This window comes from Coffea arabica, chromosome 11e (genome assembly GCF_036785885.1).
Source record: "Coffea arabica cultivar ET-39 chromosome 11e, Coffea Arabica ET-39 HiFi, whole genome shotgun sequence".
Lineage (NCBI taxonomy): Eukaryota > Viridiplantae > Streptophyta > Magnoliopsida > Gentianales > Rubiaceae > Coffea > Coffea arabica.
The window spans coordinates 32765545-32778541 of record NC_092331.1 but is presented as its reverse complement, the minus strand read 5'-3'; the positions used below and the strand labels follow the sequence as shown (position 1 = coordinate 32778541).

General features: G+C 39.4%; 10 non-coding genes across 10 annotated transcripts; all 10 read right to left on the bottom strand.

Annotated features, from left to right (window-relative positions):
- Positions 1–1035: 1035 nt before the first annotated feature.
- Positions 1036–1154, bottom strand: LOC140030620 (5S ribosomal RNA). Its single transcript, XR_011834535.1, has one exon. It is a non-coding gene; the product is annotated as a 5S ribosomal RNA (ribosomal RNA).
- Positions 1155–2289: 1135 nt separating this feature from the next.
- On the bottom strand, positions 2290–2408 carry LOC140022954 (5S ribosomal RNA). The gene has a single exon (XR_011826930.1). It is a non-coding gene; the product is annotated as a 5S ribosomal RNA (ribosomal RNA).
- Positions 2409–3533: 1125 nt separating this feature from the next.
- On the bottom strand, positions 3534–3652 carry LOC140030619 (5S ribosomal RNA). Its single transcript, XR_011834534.1, has one exon. It is a non-coding gene; the product is annotated as a 5S ribosomal RNA (ribosomal RNA).
- A 1135-nt stretch (positions 3653–4787) lies between these two features.
- Positions 4788–4906, bottom strand: LOC140022943 (5S ribosomal RNA). Its single transcript, XR_011826919.1, has one exon. It is a non-coding gene; the product is annotated as a 5S ribosomal RNA (ribosomal RNA).
- Positions 4907–6041: 1135 nt separating this feature from the next.
- LOC140022931 (5S ribosomal RNA) lies at positions 6042–6160 on the bottom strand. Its single transcript, XR_011826908.1, has one exon. It is a non-coding gene; the product is annotated as a 5S ribosomal RNA (ribosomal RNA).
- Positions 6161–7285: 1125 nt separating this feature from the next.
- Positions 7286–7404, bottom strand: LOC140022920 (5S ribosomal RNA). Its single transcript, XR_011826897.1, has one exon. It is a non-coding gene; the product is annotated as a 5S ribosomal RNA (ribosomal RNA).
- A 1135-nt stretch (positions 7405–8539) lies between these two features.
- On the bottom strand, positions 8540–8658 carry LOC140022908 (5S ribosomal RNA). The gene has a single exon (XR_011826886.1). It is a non-coding gene; the product is annotated as a 5S ribosomal RNA (ribosomal RNA).
- Positions 8659–9793: 1135 nt separating this feature from the next.
- On the bottom strand, positions 9794–9912 carry LOC140022897 (5S ribosomal RNA). Its single transcript, XR_011826875.1, has one exon. It is a non-coding gene; the product is annotated as a 5S ribosomal RNA (ribosomal RNA).
- A 1135-nt stretch (positions 9913–11047) lies between these two features.
- Positions 11048–11166, bottom strand: LOC140022886 (5S ribosomal RNA). Its single transcript, XR_011826864.1, has one exon. It is a non-coding gene; the product is annotated as a 5S ribosomal RNA (ribosomal RNA).
- Positions 11167–12301: 1135 nt separating this feature from the next.
- LOC140022875 (5S ribosomal RNA) lies at positions 12302–12420 on the bottom strand. The gene has a single exon (XR_011826853.1). It is a non-coding gene; the product is annotated as a 5S ribosomal RNA (ribosomal RNA).
- Positions 12421–12997: the final 577 nt, after the last annotated feature.

Genomic DNA, 12997 nt, shown 5'->3' with positions numbered 1-12997 from the left:
TCAAGCATTTTCCTCTTATCCTTTTATTTATTTACTTTATATTTTTTTTTGTTATTGATTTGCACCCTGTTTTTTTCCCTCATCCCGCAACTCTAAATTATCATGAAATCAATCCTTCACGCTTGCAGTTAGGGGTGGCAATTCGGGTCCAAATCAGGTTGGCGGGTCGGGTTCGGGTCAACAGACCCGCCAGAAAATCTGTTGACCCGAACCCCGACCCGCCAACCCGTGACGGGTCAGGTATGCTGACCCGAACCCGAAAATTTCAGGTTTACGGGGCGGCGGGTCGACCCGAAATGACCCGAAACTTAATTTTAATTTATTAATTTATCACTGTAATTTCTAATAAAATCAATTTCTCACAAAACTAATTACATAATCAAGTAATAAAAATTTAAATAAATGATTCCAAATCAAATCTAAAATAAATTAAACACCGTAAAAGTGTTTTATCCCAAGCAAAATATAAAATAAATTAAAACAATACAAAAGTGAAAAATAATATAATATATTATTTGTCCAAGTATAATAATTTCAAATTCACACAAATTAAATAAATTCGTTTAGGATTAAGTAATTAATGCCTTTGAAAAAAAGAATAACTTAGTTTAGTTAGATAAAATTATTTTTATGTTTATTAAATTATTTTTAATTCGTAAACGGGTCATATCAGGTCACCACGGGTTGACCCGAAATCGACCGGTTTTCTTTTCGGGTTCATCGGGTCCAACCCGATTCTGACCCGAATTCCCGAAACCTCAACCCAAACCCATTAATTTCGTGTTAGGTTCGTGTCGTGTTTTCAGGTCGTGTCGAAAATTGCCACCCCTAGTTGCGGTGATACATTTGCGCCGACAAATTTGAGCGACGATCCGGGCTTTGATCGAGCCGTACCGTTCCTGATTTGTCTCGCGCCTTCAGATCCTCCTTCACGCTTCGACAAGAAGCAAAATATTAAGCAATCGTTCCGACGGAGCTAAATTACTACAGGATAAAGAACGAATAGGAAATTTGGATTTCGAAACAAAAAAGAGAGAGGTGCAACACGAGGACTTCCCAGGGGGTCACCCATCCTAGTACTACTCTCGCCCAAGCACGCTTAACTTCGGAGTTCTGATGGGATCCGGTGCATTAGTGCTGGTATGATCGCACCCGCCATGTTCCTTTCGCTTTATTCTTTTAAACTACCCCGTCCTGCGAAGCAGTGTGGCTTTTCTAGACCGAAATTCATTTTAAGCGTCAATTCAAGCATTTTCCTCTTATCCTTTTATTTATTTACTTTATATTTTTTTTTGTTATTGATTTGCACCCTGTTTTTTTCCCTCATCCCGCAACTCTAAATTATCATGAAATCAATCCTTCACGCTTGCAGTTAGGGGTGGCAATTCGGGTCCAAATCAGGTTGGCGGGTCGGGTTCGGGTCAACAGACCCGCCAGAAAATCTGTTGACCCGAACCCCGACCCGCCAACCCGTGACGGGTCAGGTATGCTGACCCGAACCCGAAAATTTCAGGTTTACGGGGCGGCGGGTCGACCCGAAATGACCCGAAACTTAATTTTAATTTATTAATTTATCACTGTAATTTCTGATAAAATCAATTTCTCACAAAACTAATTACATAATCAAGTAATAAAAATTTAAATAAATGATTCCAAATCAAATCTAAAATAAATTAAACACCGTAAAAGTGTTTTATCCCAAGCAAAATATAAAATAAATTAAAACAATACAAAAGTGAAAAATAATATAATATATTATTTGTCCAAGTATAATAATTTCAACTTCACACAAATTAAATAAATTCGTTTAGGATTAAGTAATTAATGCCTTTGAAAAAAAGAATAACTTAGTTTAGTTAGACAAAATTATTTTTATGTTTATTAAATTATTTTTAATTCGTAAACGGGTCATATCGGGTCATATCAGGTCACCACGGGTTGACCCGAAATCGACCGGTTTTCTTTTCGGGTTCATCGGGTCCAACCCGATTCTGACCCGAATTCCCGAAACCTCAACCCAAACCCATTAATTTCGTGTTAGGTTCGTGTCGTGTTTTCAGGTCGTGTCGAAAATTGCCACCCCTAGTTGCGGTGATACATTTGCGCCGACAAATTTGAGCGACGATCCGGGCTTTGATCGAGCCGTACCGTTCCTGATTTGTCTCGCGCCTTCAGATCCTCCTTCACGCTTCGACAAGAAGCAAAATATTAAGCAATCGTTCCGACGGAGCTAAATTACTACAGGATAAAGAACGAATAGGAAATTTGGATTTCGAAACAAAAAAGAGAGGGGTGCAACACGAGGACTTCCCAGGGGGTCACCCATCCTAGTACTACTCTCGCCCAAGCACGCTTAACTTCGGAGTTCTGATGGGATCCGGTGCATTAGTGCTGGTATGATCGCACCCGCCATGTTCCTTTCGCTTTATTCTTTTAAACTACCCCGTCCTGCGAAGCAGTGTGGCTTTTCTAGACCGAAATTCATTTTAAGCGTCAATTCAAGCATTTTCCTCTTATCCTTTTATTTATTTACTTTATATTTTTTTTTGTTATTGATTTGCACCCTGTTTTTTTCCCTCATCCCGCAACTCTAAATTATCATGAAATCAATCCTTCACGCTTGCAGTTAGGGGTGGCAATTCGGGTCCAAATCAGGTTGGCGGGTCGGGTTCGGGTCAACAGACCCGCCAGAAAATCTGTTGACCCGAACCCCGACCCGCCAACCCGTGACGGGTCAGGTATGCTGACCCGAACCCGAAAATTTCAGGTTTACGGGGCGGCGGGTCGACCCGAAATGACCCGAAACTTAATTTTAATTTATTAATTTATCACTGTAATTTCTAATAAAATCAATTTCTCACAAAACTAATTACATAATCAAGTAATAAAAATTTAAATAAATGATTCCAAATCAAATCTAAAATAAATTAAACACCGTAAAAGTGTTTTATCCCAAGCAAAATATAAAATAAATTAAAACAATACAAAAGTGAAAAATAATATAATATATTATTTGTCCAAGTATAATAATTTCAAATTCACACAAATTAAATAAATTCGTTTAGGATTAAGTAATTAATGCCTTTGAAAAAAAGAATAACTTAGTTTAGTTAGATAAAATTATTTTTATGTTTATTAAATTATTTTTAATTCGTAAACGGGTCATATCAGGTCACCACGGGTTGACCCGAAATCGACCGGTTTTCTTTTCGGGTTCATCGGGTCCAACCCGATTCTGACCCGAATTCCCGAAACCTCAACCCAAACCCATTAATTTCGTGTTAGGTTCGTGTCGTGTTTTCAGGTCGTGTCGAAAATTGCCACCCCTAGTTGCGGTGATACATTTGCGCCGACAAATTTGAGCGACGATCCGGGCTTTGATCGAGCCGTACCGTTCCTGATTTGTCTCGCGCCTTCAGATCCTCCTTCACGCTTCGACAAGAAGCAAAATATTAAGCAATCGTTCCGACGGAGCTAAATTACTACAGGATAAAGAACGAATAGGAAATTTGGATTTCGAAACAAAAAAGAGAGAGGTGCAACACGAGGACTTCCCAGGGGGTCACCCATCCTAGTACTACTCTCGCCCAAGCACGCTTAACTTCGGAGTTCTGATGGGATCCGGTGCATTAGTGCTGGTATGATCGCACCCGCCATGTTCCTTTCGCTTTATTCTTTTAAACTACCCCGTCCTGCGAAGCAGTGTGGCTTTTCTAGACCGAAATTCATTTTAAGCGTCAATTCAAGCATTTTCCTCTTATCCTTTTATTTATTTACTTTATATTTTTTTTTGTTATTGATTTGCACCCTGTTTTTTTCCCTCATCCCGCAACTCTAAATTATCATGAAATCAATCCTTCACGCTTGCAGTTAGGGGTGGCAATTCGGGTCCAAATCAGGTTGGCGGGTCGGGTTCGGGTCAACAGACCCGCCAGAAAATCTGTTGACCCGAACCCCGACCCGCCAACCCGTGACGGGTCAGGTATGCTGACCCGAACCCGAAAATTTCAGGTTTACGGGGCGGCGGGTCGACCCGAAATGACCCGAAACTTAATTTTAATTTATTAATTTATCACTGTAATTTCTGATAAAATCAATTTCTCACAAAACTAATTACATAATCAAGTAATAAAAATTTAAATAAATGATTCCAAATCAAATCTAAAATAAATTAAACACCGTAAAAGTGTTTTATCCCAAGCAAAATATAAAATAAATTAAAACAATACAAAAGTGAAAAATAATATAATATATTATTTGTCCAAGTATAATAATTTCAACTTCACACAAATTAAATAAATTCGTTTAGGATTAAGTAATTAATGCCTTTGAAAAAAAGAATAACTTAGTTTAGTTAGACAAAATTATTTTTATGTTTATTAAATTATTTTTAATTCGTAAACGGGTCATATCGGGTCATATCAGGTCACCACGGGTTGACCCGAAATCGACCGGTTTTCTTTTCGGGTTCATCGGGTCCAACCCGATTCTGACCCGAATTCCCGAAACCTCAACCCAAACCCATTAATTTCGTGTTAGGTTCGTGTCGTGTTTTCAGGTCGTGTCGAAAATTGCCACCCCTAGTTGCGGTGATACATTTGCGCCGACAAATTTGAGCGACGATCCGGGCTTTGATCGAGCCGTACCGTTCCTGATTTGTCTCGCGCCTTCAGATCCTCCTTCACGCTTCGACAAGAAGCAAAATATTAAGCAATCGTTCCGACGGAGCTAAATTACTACAGGATAAAGAACGAATAGGAAATTTGGATTTCGAAACAAAAAAGAGAGGGGTGCAACACGAGGACTTCCCAGGGGGTCACCCATCCTAGTACTACTCTCGCCCAAGCACGCTTAACTTCGGAGTTCTGATGGGATCCGGTGCATTAGTGCTGGTATGATCGCACCCGCCATGTTCCTTTCGCTTTATTCTTTTAAACTACCCCGTCCTGCGAAGCAGTGTGGCTTTTCTAGACCGAAATTCATTTTAAGCGTCAATTCAAGCATTTTCCTCTTATCCTTTTATTTATTTACTTTATATTTTTTTTTGTTATTGATTTGCACCCTGTTTTTTTCCCTCATCCCGCAACTCTAAATTATCATGAAATCAATCCTTCACGCTTGCAGTTAGGGGTGGCAATTCGGGTCCAAATCAGGTTGGCGGGTCGGGTTCGGGTCAACAGACCCGCCAGAAAATCTGTTGACCCGAACCCCGACCCGCCAACCCGTGACGGGTCAGGTATGCTGACCCGAACCCGAAAATTTCAGGTTTACGGGGCGGCGGGTCGACCCGAAATGACCCGAAACTTAATTTTAATTTATTAATTTATCACTGTAATTTCTGATAAAATCAATTTCTCACAAAACTAATTACATAATCAAGTAATAAAAATTTAAATAAATGATTCCAAATCAAATCTAAAATAAATTAAACACCGTAAAAGTGTTTTATCCCAAGCAAAATATAAAATAAATTAAAACAATACAAAAGTGAAAAATAATATAATATATTATTTGTCCAAGTATAATAATTTCAACTTCACACAAATTAAATAAATTCGTTTAGGATTAAGTAATTAATGCCTTTGAAAAAAAGAATAACTTAGTTTAGTTAGATAAAATTATTTTTATGTTTATTAAATTATTTTTAATTCGTAAACGGGTCATATCGGGTCATATCAGGTCACCACGGGTTGACCCGAAATCTACCGGTTTTCTTTTCGGGTTCATCGGGTCCAACCCGATTCTGACCCGAATTCCCGAAACCTCAACCCAAACCCATTAATTTCGTGTTAGGTTCGTGTCGTGTTTTCAGATCGTGTCGAAAATTGCCACCCCTAGTTGCGGTGATACATTTGCGCCGACAAATTTGAGCGACGATCCGGGCTTTGATCGAGCCGTACCGTTCCTGATTTGTCTCGCGCCTTCAGATCCTCCTTCACGCTTCGACAAGAAGCAAAATATTAAGCAATCGTTCCGACGGAGCTAAATTACTACAGGATAAAGAACGAATAGGAAATTTGGATTTCGAAACAAAAAAGAGAGGGGTGCAACACGAGGACTTCCCAGGGGGTCACCCATCCTAGTACTACTCTCGCCCAAGCACGCTTAACTTCGGAGTTCTGATGGGATCCGGTGCATTAGTGCTGGTATGATCGCACCCGCCATGTTCCTTTCGCTTTATTCTTTTAAACTACCCCGTCCTGCGAAGCAGTGTGGCTTTTCTAGACCGAAATTCATTTTAAGCGTCAATTCAAGCATTTTCCTCTTATCCTTTTATTTATTTACTTTATATTTTTTTTTGTTATTGATTTGCACCCTGTTTTTTTCCCTCATCCCGCAACTCTAAATTATCATGAAATCAATCCTTCACGCTTGCAGTTAGGGGTGGCAATTCGGGTCCAAATCAGGTTGGCGGGTCGGGTTCGGGTCAACAGACCCGCCAGAAAATCTGTTGACCCGAACCCCGACCCGCCAACCCGTGACGGGTCAGGTATGCTGACCCGAACCCGAAAATTTCAGGTTTACGGGGCGGCGGGTCGACCCGAAATGACCCGAAACTTAATTTTAATTTATTAATTTATCACTGTAATTTCTGATAAAATCAATTTCTCACAAAACTAATTACATAATCAAGTAATAAAAATTTAAATAAATGATTCCAAATCAAATCTAAAATAAATTAAACACCGTAAAAGTGTTTTATCCCAAGCAAAATATAAAATAAATTAAAACAATACAAAAGTGAAAAATAATATAATATATTATTTGTCCAAGTATAATAATTTCAACTTCACACAAATTAAATAAATTCGTTTAGGATTAAGTAATTAATGCCTTTGAAAAAAAGAATAACTTAGTTTAGTTAGATAAAATTATTTTTATGTTTATTAAATTATTTTTAATTCGTAAACGGGTCATATCAGGTCACCACGGGTTGACCCGAAATCGACCGGTTTTCTTTTCGGGTTCATCGGGTCCAACCCGATTCTGACCCGAATTCCCGAAACCTCAACCCAAACCCATTAATTTCGTGTTAGGTTCGTGTCGTGTTTTCAGGTCGTGTCGAAAATTGCCACCCCTAGTTGCGGTGATACATTTGCGCCGACAAATTTGAGCGACGATCCGGGCTTTGATCGAGCCGTACCGTTCCTGATTTGTCTCGCGCCTTCAGATCCTCCTTCACGCTTCGACAAGAAGCAAAATATTAAGCAATCGTTCCGACGGAGCTAAATTACTACAGGATAAAGAACGAATAGGAAATTTGGATTTCGAAACAAAAAAGAGAGGGGTGCAACACGAGGACTTCCCAGGGGGTCACCCATCCTAGTACTACTCTCGCCCAAGCACGCTTAACTTCGGAGTTCTGATGGGATCCGGTGCATTAGTGCTGGTATGATCGCACCCGCCATGTTCCTTTCGCTTTATTCTTTTAAACTACCCCGTCCTGCGAAGCAGTGTGGCTTTTCTAGACCGAAATTCATTTTAAGCGTCAATTCAAGCATTTTCCTCTTATCCTTTTATTTATTTACTTTATATTTTTTTTTGTTATTGATTTGCACCCTGTTTTTTTCCCTCATCCCGCAACTCTAAATTATCATGAAATCAATCCTTCACGCTTGCAGTTAGGGGTGGCAATTCGGGTCCAAATCAGGTTGGCGGGTCGGGTTCGGGTCAACAGACCCGCCAGAAAATCTGTTGACCCGAACCCCGACCCGCCAACCCGTGACGGGTCAGGTATGCTGACCCGAACCCGAAAATTTCAGGTTTACGGGGCGGCGGGTCGACCCGAAATGACCCGAAACTTAATTTTAATTTATTAATTTATCACTGTAATTTCTGATAAAATCAATTTCTCACAAAACTAATTACATAATCAAGTAATAAAAATTTAAATAAATGATTCCAAATCAAATCTAAAATAAATTAAACACCGTAAAAGTGTTTTATCCCAAGCAAAATATAAAATAAATTAAAACAATACAAAAGTGAAAAATAATATAATATATTATTTGTCCAAGTATAATAATTTCAACTTCACACAAATTAAATAAATTCGTTTAGGATTAAGTAATTAATGCCTTTGAAAAAAAGAATAACTTAGTTTAGTTAGATAAAATTATTTTTATGTTTATTAAATTATTTTTAATTCGTAAACGGGTCATATCGGGTCATATCAGGTCACCACGGGTTGACCCGAAATCGACCGGTTTTCTTTTCGGGTTCATCGGGTCCAACCCGATTCTGACCCGAATTCCCGAAACCTCAACCCAAACCCATTAATTTCGCGTTAGGTTCGTGTCGTGTTTTCAGGTCGTGTCGAAAATTGCCACCCCTAGTTGCGGTGATACATTTGCGCCGACAAATTTGAGCGACGATCCGGGCTTTGATCGAGCCGTACCGTTCCTGATTTGTCTCGCGCCTTCAGATCCTCCTTCACGCTTCGACAAGAAGCAAAATATTAAGCAATCGTTCCGACGGAGCTAAATTACTACAGGATAAAGAACGAATAGGAAATTTGGATTTCGAAACAAAAAAGAGAGGGGTGCAACACGAGGACTTCCCAGGGGGTCACCCATCCTAGTACTACTCTCGCCCAAGCACGCTTAACTTCGGAGTTCTGATGGGATCCGGTGCATTAGTGCTGGTATGATCGCACCCGCCATGTTCCTTTCGCTTTATTCTTTTAAACTACCCCGTCCTGCGAAGCAGTGTGGCTTTTCTAGACCGAAATTCATTTTAAGCGTCAATTCAAGCATTTTCCTCTTATCCTTTTATTTATTTAATTTATATTTTTTTTTGTTATTGATTTGCACCCTGTTTTTTTCCCTCATCCCGCAACTCTAAATTATCATGAAATCAATCCTTCACGCTTGCAGTTAGGGGTGGCAATTCGGGTCCAAATCAGGTTGGCGGGTCGGGTTCGGGTCAACAGACCCGCCAGAAAATCTGTTGACCCGAACCCCGACCCGCCAACCCGTGACGGGTCAGGTATGCTGACCCGAACCCGAAAATTTCAGGTTTACGGGGCGGCGGGTCGACCCGAAATGACCCGAAACTTAATTTTAATTTATTAATTTATCACTGTAATTTCTGATAAAATCAATTTCTCACAAAACTAATTACATAATCAAGTAATAAAAATTTAAATAAATGATTCCAAATCAAATCTAAAATAAATTAAACACCGTAAAAGTGTTTTATCCCAAGCAAAATATAAAATAAATTAAAACAATACAAAAGTGAAAAATAATATAATATATTATTTGTCCAAGTATAATAATTTCAACTTCACACAAATTAAATAAATTCGTTTAGGATTAAGTAATTAATGCCTTTGAAAAAAAGAATAACTTAGTTTAGTTAGATAAAATTATTTTTATGTTTATTAAATTATTTTTAATTCGTAAACGGGTCATATCGGGTCATATCAGGTCACCACGGGTTGACCCGAAATCGACCGGTTTTCTTTTCGGGTTCATCGGGTCCAACCCGATTCTGACCCGAATTCCCGAAACCTCAACCCAAACCCATTAATTTCGTGTTAGGTTCGTGTCGTGTTTTCAGGTCGTGTCGAAAATTGCCACCCCTAGTTGCGGTGATACATTTGCGCCGACAAATTTGAGCGACGATCCGGGCTTTGATCGAGCCGTACCGTTCCTGATTTGTCTCGCGCCTTCAGATCCTCCTTCACGCTTCGACAAGAAGCAAAATATTAAGCAATCGTTCCGACCGAGCTAAATTACTACAGGATAAAGAACGAATAGGAAATTTGGATTTCGAAACAAAAAAGAGAGGGGTGCAACACGAGGACTTCCCAGGGGGTCACCCATCCTAGTACTACTCTCGCCCAAGCACGCTTAACTTCGGAGTTCTGATGGGATCCGGTGCATTAGTGCTGGTATGATCGCACCCGCCATGTTCCTTTCGCTTTATTCTTTTAAACTACCCCGTCCTGCGAAGCAGTGTGGCTTTTCTAGACCGAAATTCATTTTAAGCGTCAATTCAAGCATTTTCCACTTATCCTTTTATTTATTTACTTTATATTTTTTTTTGTTATTGATTTGCACCCTGTTTTTTTCCCTCATCCCGCAACTCTAAATTATCATGAAATCAATCCTTCACGCTTGCAGTTAGGGGTGGCAATTCGGGTCCAAATCAGGTTGGCGGGTCGGGTTCGGGTCAACAGACCCGCCAGAAAATCTGTTGACCCGAACCCCGACCCGCCAACCCGTGACGGGTCAGGTATGCTGACCCGAACCCGAAAATTTCAGGTTTACGGGGCGGCGGGTCGACCCGAAATGACCCGAAACTTAATTTTAATTTATTAATTTATCACTGTAATTTCTGATAAAATCAATTTCTCACAAAACTAATTACATAATCAAGTAATAAAAATTTAAATAAATGATTCCAAATCAAATCTAAAATAAATTAAACACCGTAAAAGTGTTTTATCCCAAGCAAAATATAAAATAAATTAAAACAATACAAAAGTGAAAAATAATATAATATATTATTTGTCCAAGTATAATAATTTCAACTTCACACAAATTAAATAAATTCGTTTAGGATTAAGTAATTAATGCCTTTGAAAAAAAGAATAACTTAGTTTAGTTAGATAAAATTATTTTTATGTTTATTAAATTATTTTTAATTCGTAAACGGGTCATATCGGGTCATATCAGGTCACCACGGGTTGACCCGAAATCTACCGGTTTTCTTTTCGGGTTCATCGGGTCCAACCCGATTCTGACCCGAATTCCCGAAACCTCAACCCAAACCCATTAATTTCGTGTTAGGTTCGTGTCGTGTTTTCAGATCGTGTCGAAAATTGCCACCCCTAGTTGCGGTGATACATTTGCGCCGACAAATTTGAGCGACGATCCGGGCTTTGATCGAGCCGTACCGTTCCTGATTTGTCTCGCGCCTTCAGATCCTCCTTCACGCTTCGACAAGAAGCAAAATATTAAGCAATCGTTCCGACGGAGCTAAATTACTACAGGATAAAGAACGAATAGGAAATTTGGATTTCGAAACAAAAAAGAGAGGGGTGCAACACGAGGACTTCCCAGGGGGTCACCCATCCTAGTACTACTCTCGCCCAAGCACGCTTAACTTCGGAGTTCTGATGGGATCCGGTGCATTAGTGCTGGTATGATCGCACCCGCCATGTTCCTTTCGCTTTATTCTTTTAAACTACCCCGTCCTGCGAAGCAGTGTGGCTTTTCTAGACCGAAATTCATTTTAAGCGTCAATTCAAGCATTTTCCTCTTATCCTTTTATTTATTTACTTTATATTTTTTTTTGTTATTGATTTGCACCCTGTTTTTTTCCCTCATCCCGCAACTCTAAATTATCATGAAATCAATCCTTCACGCTTGCAGTTAGGGGTGGCAATTCGGGTCCAAATCAGGTTGGCGGGTCGGGTTCGGGTCAACAGACCCGCCAGAAAATCTGTTGACCCGAACCCCGACCCGCCAACCCGTGACGGGTCAGGTATGCTGACCCGAACCCGAAAATTTCAGGTTTACGGGGCGGCGGGTCGACCCGAAATGACCCGAAACTTAATTTTAATTTATTAATTTATCACTGTAATTTCTGATAAAATCAATTTCTCACAAAACTAATTACATAATCAAGTAATAAAAATTTAAATAAATGATTCCAAATCAAATCTAAAATAAATTAAACACCGTAAAAGTGTTTTATCCCAAGCAAAATATAAAATAAATTAAAACAATACAAAAGTGAAAAATAATATAATATATTATTTGTCCAAGTATAATAATTTCAACTTCACACAAATTAAATAAATTCGTTTAGGATTAAGTAATTAATGCCTTTGAAAAAAAGAATAACTTAGTTTAGTTAGATAAAATTATTTTTATGTTTATTAAATTATTTTTAATTCGTAAACGGGTCATATCGGGTCATATCAGGTCACCACGGGTTGACCCGAAATCGACCGGTTTTCTTTTCGGGTTCATCGGGTCCAACCCGATTCTGACCCGAATTCCCGAAACCTCAACCCAAACCCATTAATTTCGCGTTAGGTTCGTGTCGTGTTTTCAGGTCGTGTCGAAAATTGCCACCCCTAGTTGCGGTGATACATTTGCGCCGACAAATTTGAGCGACGATCCGGGCTTTGATCGAGCCGTACCGTTCCTGATTTGTCTCGCGCCTTCAGATCCTCCTTCACGCTTCGACAAGAAGCAAAATATTAAGCAATCGTTCCGACGGAGCTAAATTACTACAGGATAAAGAACGAATAGGAAATTTGGATTTCGAAACAAAAAAGAGAGGGGTGCAACACGAGGACTTCCCAGGGGGTCACCCATCCTAGTACTACTCTCGCCCAAGCACGCTTAACTTCGGAGTTCTGATGGGATCCGGTGCATTAGTGCTGGTATGATCGCACCCGCCATGTTCCTTTCGCTTTATTCTTTTAAACTACCCCGTCCTGCGAAGCAGTGTGGCTTTTCTAGACCGAAATTCATTTTAAGCGTCAATTCAAGCATTTTCCTCTTATCCTTTTATTTATTTAATTTATATTTTTTTTTGTTATTGATTTGCACCCTGTTTTTTTCCCTCATCCCGCAACTCTAAATTATCATGAAATCAATCCTTCACGCTTGCAGTTAGGGGTGGCAATTCGGGTCCAAATCAGGTTGGCGGGTCGGGTTCGGGTCAACAGACCCGCCAGAAAATCTGTTGACCCGAACCCCGACCCGCCAACCCGTGACGGGTCAGGTATGCTGACCCGAACCCGAAAATTTCAGGTTTACGGGGCGGCGGGTCGACCCGAAATGACCCGAAACTTAATTTTAATTTATTAATTTATCACTGTAATTTCTGATAAAATCAATTTCTCACAAAACTAATTACATAATCAAGTAATAAAAATTTAAATAAATGATTCCAAATCAAATCTAAAATAAATTAAACACCGTAAAAGTGTTTTATCCCAAGCAAAATATAAAATAAATTAAAACAATAC